Source organism: Micromesistius poutassou (assembly GCF_964030765.1).
Source record: "Micromesistius poutassou genome assembly, chromosome: 8".
Classification (NCBI taxonomy): domain Eukaryota; kingdom Metazoa; phylum Chordata; class Actinopteri; order Gadiformes; family Gadidae; genus Micromesistius; species Micromesistius poutassou.
The window spans coordinates 10,089,038-10,096,676 of record NC_140278.1 but is presented as its reverse complement, the minus strand read 5'-3'; positions in this window follow the sequence as shown (position 1 = coordinate 10,096,676).

Below are 7,639 nucleotides of genomic sequence, written 5' to 3'. Positions count from 1 at the left end.
ACGCTTGGCACATCGATGGACCCCGGCCTCCGGCTAGGGGCCAGGAACAACGAACGACGATTGTGGACGTGGTGCCACACAGAAATAAGTCTGGATGATGAGACGATGGGAATGTTTAACCTGGCAAGTTAGACTGAATGTTCCGAGGCAGGAACATGTGGGAGGAACCAGGGCTAGGGATAATGATTGACTACAATCTGTGGCCCGTCTATGCCACAAGACTGAGTCAGCGTTCAATATTGCACATGGCGTACAAGCAGCTGAATAAGCCAAGGTCAAACGAATAAATGAGCGAAACAATTCGAACAATTCATTGCACTGCCCTAACCTTCCCCCGTGGTGTAATACACATTGTTCCATTTCCTCAATAAGCGTGACAATGGCCTGATGTCTGTGGGCGGGCTGAGATCAGGCCACCGGTGTGCTGCAAGGACACATGCACACACGTGCACACACTCAGACACACACACACACACACACACACACACATACATGCACACGTACACACACACACACACACACACACACGCACGCACGCACGCACGCACGCACGCACGCACACACACACACACACACACACACACACACACACACACACACACACAAACACACACACACACAATATTAGGATACAGTTATGTCAAGTTATGTCAAGGGCCAGAACATTCAGACAGGACGACACATAATGGGTTCAATCAAACAATCATCTACCTGAATGATTACTATTCCAAATCTCAGAGGAACAACAACGACCCCACCTCCCCCCCCCCCCCTCACACACCATCTTCTCCTCTTCCCTTCCCTTCGACTCACTGCAGTGCATAAGTCCGACGGTGGCCCTTCTACAAGCTATATGTACAAAGGACCGTAGGTCCAGCGTTTTTTTGTTGCAACACAGGAAACAGATTTGAGCGGGTGCAGCCCATTAGTGGGTCACGCCAACATGGGCACAATGTATTCTCTCATTCACTCCTTTGTCCAGGGTGCAGATGTGCCACGGTGAGGTCATTTGTCACGTATTTATGTGGAAAATAGGCCATTTTTAGCCATCGGGGGGGGGGGGGGGGGGACATTCTCAGAGGAAACGATATCAAGGGTGCTGCTGAGAAAGGCGCTACCCTGCTTAAGAGCTCTAAGTGCGGGGAAGCCATTGCGAATGTTGAATGACAATGTCACACAGGCCCCGCATTTATCTGACCATGCATTTCTTTGTCTGACTGGCTGTGTCTGTGAGGCCGGCAACGTGCACTCCCTTTCTGTTCCTCACTGGTCTGTCATTACCAGGTCAGACAGCGAAAAAAATGCCCTTTTTGTTCCTCCTCAAATACATGCTTTCAATTTCCACTTGTTATACAACATGCTGCCCACGCAAATATCCATCGACCGATTTAGACTTAACTACCAGTGTCGCAGTGGGACCGGGACGCAGGTCTTGTTCTGTCCTGCTGAGCTGTGACTGCGACAGACATAACAAAAGAACAACAGACATGGATGAACCATTCACCCTTTCGTGGTTTTCGCTGCAGCCACTGTTTTTCATCGCCCTGTTTTACCAACACATTGATTGATTCAGAAATATTTATTCTTATTTATGAGTAGTCTTTGCAAAGCCTTCCTTACCATACTTGACTGGTTTGGGCTGTCATGGCAACAGAGTAATTCCCTGGTTCTGGAGACAAACTCCTGGTGGACTCATGGACCCTTGTCAACCCATGACCCTGTCGACCCGGGACCTTGTTGTCCTGTGACCCTGTAGATCTGTGACCCTGTAGATCTGTGACCCTGTAGATCTGTGGCCCTGTAGATCTGTGGCCCTGTAGATCTGTGACCCTGTAGATCTGTGACCCTGTAGATCTGTGGCCCTGTAGATCTGTGGCCCTGTGGCCCCATGGCCCAGTAGCCCTGTGGCCTTGTATCCCTCTGGCCCTATTGTCACGTGGCCCTGTGGCCCCATGGCCTTGTAACCCGTGGCCCTGTAGCCCCTTGGCCCTGTAGCCCTGTAGCCCCGTGGCCCCGTGGCCCTGTGGCCCCTTGGCCCTGTAGCCCTGTGGCCCTGTAGCCCCGTGGCCCTGTGACCCCGTAGCCCTGTAGCCCTGTGGCCCTGTAGCCCCGTGGCCCTGTAGCCCCTTGGCCCTGTAGCCCTGTAGCCCCGTGGCCCCGTGGCCCTGTGGCCCCTTGGCCCTGTAGCCCTGTAGCCCCGTGGCCCCGTGGCCCTGTGGCCCCTTGGCCCTGTAGCCTTGTGGCCCTGTAGCCCCGTGGCCCTGTGACCCCGTAGCCCTGTAGCCCTGTAGCCCTGTAGCCCTGTAGCCCTGTGGCCCTGTAGCCCTGTAGCCCTGTAGCCACAGACACTCAAACATGAGTTCATCTTTTAGTCCTCATGAAATACGAGTGGCAGGCGCCAATGGTGATACCACCCACAAGGACCCCATGCACCCACACAGACTTTGGGTGCCCTGTCTGCACTTCGGTGTCAGGGTGGTAACGGGAGTTCAGAGTGCAGTGACAAACTGGGAGGCTAAAAAAGGTTTCCAACAAACAACAACCTTTCCTTGTAGAGAGAACAGACATAGCTCCAAAAGTAAAAGGGCATGAAAATACTCTGTAGACAGGTCTCTAGACAGAAGGAAGTTGATTACAGGGAACAGTCTCCAAACCATGAGAGGCTTAGGAAGACTGAGCAAAGACAAACAAAGAACAAAAATGAAATAGCAACAACTTAAGGAGACACACCTGAGACGTATACAAGAGATTGGGAGATGGTTCCGCCATTGAGCCCTGAAACTTGCTTTCCCCTCTGGTCAGAAGGACTACAGGTAAGTTCCCTTCCATCCGGTGACACCACCACCACCACCCACCCTCTGCCCTCCACCCGACACCAACCCCTTTACCCCCAGCCTTGGTGATGGTGCTGCAGGTATCTGTATTGATGCAGATACCTGGCTACATGTAAAATCTGCATTGCTAAACCGTTGCTCATGTTTGTCTGGTGGTGGAGGCTGCTGTGTTGACTCATCGGTGCGTGTTGCCGCAGTGTAACACAGCGATGACATCGTGTTGAGAGAAAAGCTAGCCGGCCCCAGATTGATGACTCTGTAAAAGCAAAGTGATGAAGAGGGAGGACTTTAACTGCACAGCTAACATTTGACACCGGCACAGTGTGACTGAGTCAAACTTTGACAATGGGTGGGGGGGGTCGGGGGGGTCAAGCTTGGTCTGCAGTTTGTGCCTGCCTCTTAAACAAACCACAGATACAGGCACATGGAGTTGAAGCAGTAAACACTCAGGATATACACACAGACACCACATAAACACACACATGTCTAGACAATCATGGACATACACGCACACACACACACACACACACACACACACACACACACATAAAAAAAGTTAGGTTTTGTCTTATATTAACCCTAATTCTTCCAGGAACAGAGCCAATGAATGGTTTTCAAGACAAATCAACATTAAATTGCTATGCCCCATGTCTCTTGGCAACGGTTCAAGGTCCATGCTCTCAAACTTAAATTACTTTTCCCCGAATATAGCTTTTTCATTGTCTAACAGCTTTAAACATAGGGGCTTCTGTTGTGTGTGTCCCTTCCCTGCATTTGATTACGATTCTCTTTTCCATTCTAGGAAGCGTCCTACACCTGTCCACTCGGTATTGTGTACTTTGGCAGCGATTCCCTGTGGAGCATACGGGTCAAAATGTTAATGGAAGCCATTAGTCTCCCTGGGACAACATGGGATGCACTATCTATCTTCCCGCGCTGCCTAGCAACAAAGCCTGCCTGTCTGGTCCCGGGACACTAATAGGACCTAATAAGGCGGAAATGAAGCGTGTTTGATTTGTGCTACAGGATGTCCCTGAGGTACCAGTCAGCCCCCACAGAGGTCCCAGCCATGGTCTACGTGATCCATACGCTGATAATGGCTGATACTGCAGGTCCCAAGGAAAACTCTCACAACAATGGGAGACATTTCTGTTCAGAGGACTTTGACTTTGTTGAGTTTCCTTAACTCTGTACTGCCTTTTATTTTTTGGCAAGCAGAAATTAGTTTTTTGTGCTTTTTGCAGAAGCGATGTCACAGCAGCAATACAGAACAGCAGTAGAATAAAAAAAGAGATGCAAAATGAAAAAACAATACAAAATAATAAATGTCATCATTATCATCACTAAACAAAAGAGGTTATGGTCAAGATAGGGGTGAGTTAATCATACCTAGAACCTATTATAAATGTTATCCTTGCAATACCTGATGCAAAATACCTGATGTATTTCAAATTTAACACTGGAGAAACTCTCATACAAAGTATTGGTGAGCTCAGAAGTAATTCAGGGGCAGCAGGTTAGAATTCTCTCTCAAGGATGCCTAACCTTTGGATATGGGGAGGGATCGAACCCAGTAACTTTCACCTTTCTAATATGGACCACACAATCCACACTATGTACCCCCCTATGACTTTAATGAGGTTGATGTTTGCTCAGATGAAGTAGGTCTGTTATACAGAGAAAGCGAGTCAATTTATATCCAAGCGCAGAAGCACACGCATACTTCTGAAGGCGAACAAAGAAATGGGGACAGATGCCGGGCTAAATTTACCCGCTCACGGTGGCTTGAACTTATACTGGAGGGTGCTAACGTTTCAGTAAGCAAACACCAGGCACGAGAAGCCGGCCGCGTAATCTCCTCCCCGCAGGTTGTACGACCGGCTCACCGCTCCAGTGACGGTTGTGCACGTACGCTGCTCACTTTCACACATTCTGCCGTCTGCTATTTCTGAACGTTTCAAAAACGAGTCGGCCGTCTAACCAAGTCGTGTCAATGAGGGGTCGCTTACTTTCAACGTTGACCTACCAACCCACCATCTGCGATGTATAGTTGTTATGTCACTGTGTGTGTGTGTGTGTGTGTGTGTGTGTGTGTGTGTGTGTGTGTGTGTGTGTGTTTTTATTTGTATATATGTGTATTAGGGTGGCTGTGTTGGGAGATGGGCGGACTCTGTTGTGACCCTGTTTGGCAGTGGACAGAGGTGGAAACTCCTAACCCATGGCTGGAGTTGATGTCATTGCAATGCCTTCTCCATGTGTGGAGAAGGCAAGTTAAATTAATATAATTAATATTAATGAACATAAGTTAATGAACATAAGTAGCGCTGATATTGAAAACAAGAAATAAAGATTCCCATGAAAGAAATACAATATTAATCTATGTATGTCTATCCATATTTATGTAATTAAATTAATCTGGCAATTATAACTTGGGTTATATCTTCATTGTTGAGTTTATTTTTGACAAGAGGGTCAGCTAAATGAATGTAGTTTACACAGATATTGTGGTACACAGGTTGGGTCCTACACATTTATTATTTTATTACAGGCAGTTGTATGTCACTGTGACACAAACTAGTACAACCCCTTTTATTGCAACGTAGCAGTTCAATTGACGACACGCATTCATCTTAAAATGGCAATGCTCAAGTCATCAGATTTCCCAGTTCGTTGTGAAGTCAATGTCAGTGCTGTCAAACAGCTGCCCTCTACTGTAAAGTCAAACTCTATAGAACATCAGAATATTGTCCCCTTTGGCTTCCCCTCTTCCTGCTCAACGTCCACTTCCTGTGTGGAAACACCTGCAGGCAGTGCTGTAGCACTGATACATGTGACACATGTCAGAATGCTGCTGCCCACACACACACATACACACACACACACACACACACACACACACACACACACACACACACAGCATTTTGCCCATGTCAGTTGTCCACTGTGGTGACATAAACAAATACTACAATGAGTGACGATGGGAAAACTGTGTGTGTGTGTGTGTGTGTGTGTGTGTGTGTGTGTGTGTGTATATGTGTGTGTGTGTGTGTGTGTGTGTGTGTGTGTGTGTGTACTGGTGTGTGTGTGTGTGTGTGTGTGTGTGTGTGTGTGTGTGTGTGTATATGTGTGTGTGTGTGTGTGTGTGTGTGTGTGTACTGGTGTGTGTGTGTGTGTGTGTGTGTGTGTAGGTGTGTGTGGTTCCGAAAAAAACGTCTTGCGATAACTAAGAGCTTATAACTAGCAAGCGGTATGGAAGGAGAGCGTAGACAGAATATATATTGAACTAAAGCTGAAAGCTACACCGTAACCCTTGTCTCTCGCTGCAGCTCCATGCACCTTGTCATTCTGCCAAAACAAAAATGTCACCGGCGTATTCGATTCCCACCGGCGTGGATTTCCCAGCCATCAGGCAGGGAGCCGGTCTATAAATGGAAGCATGCTCTCCTCCTGTGGGCTCCTCAGCTGACTGGCCTGATATTTGGCTGAAGCCGAATGACATATCCGCAGGGCCATGTTGCCCACCTTGGCAGCTTCCAGGGAACAAACAGCACAGGGAACAAACGGCACCACACGGTGCCACACGTGTCTCTGGTTTAATCGTCTGTGATTAGCCTGCTTTTAATAATAGCATAACCTGCTAGGTGTTGTGGCTGTTGATGGTGCTGTTCACCACTATACGAGGGGGGGGGGGGGTTGGGTGTGTAGGTTAAACCAGAAGGGGGTCCATGTGTGATGGGTTCAAGGGGAAGTTATGGTTTGTGTAATGTTGTATGTGGTGATACTTTTAATTGCGTTGCGCTGTTATATGTTTTTTGTACCTTGTGACTATGAAACTGTCTAATTGTGTGTTTGTGTGTGTGTGTGTGTGTGTGTGTGTGCGTGCGTGTGTGTGTGCTCATCTGTGCGTGTTCACCTACGATTATTATGGGGCCATAGCCACCATGTCGAGCCCCCAGACTCTGTTTATTTGTTTATTTGCACACGTCAGAGATGCTCTCTGTGGTCAGCTGACCAGCGACCTCAAGGGGCGTGTGAGCCGCTTCAGCACTGAGAAGGTGACCTTGACCCCCCTCCCCCCCCCCCCCCCCCCCCCCACAAACAGACATTCGCACACACGTCCAGCAGGAGGTCATCGGGAGGTCGGACCGCACCAGCCCCCCGTCCCCCACCCTGTCCTCTCCTCCCCGTCCCCGGGCTGCCTCTGGCCTCCCTCTGTCTCTGTTACCCTGGTGGGATGAAAACAACAAGGAGCCACTTCCATCAGACAGTCCACATACACACACACACACACACACACACACACACACACACACACACACACAAACAACCATCACCTACACATCCACCCATCATCACAATACAACACACGCACGCAACACACTCCATCTTGTCCTCTGACTCACCACATCTATGTGTCCCAACAGCAGACTAGAAAAGGCCTGCACCTGGATGGGATTCCTAGGGTAAACTGTTGCACTCTTCTTGCTTATCCGTGTTTACAACTTTTGCTATTGTTTACACCATCAGCGCCACACAAGATCCTGAAAGGTTTGGATGGATCCCTGAGATTGTGGAGTTGTTCTTGGAAATGTTAAATACTTTCTTTGTGCACACAACATAGAGCCATTGAGCACCCTCTCTTATTCATGTGTGTTAACATGCACTGCATGTTATTCATTAACAGTACAGGAATCAGGAGAAGGTATTTGAGTCTGGGTAACTGAAAGTTGAATGATTTTAAATTATAACCAAGGTCAATGGGTAGCGCAGAGGGGACTAGCCTGCTACACTACACTAACCAAAAG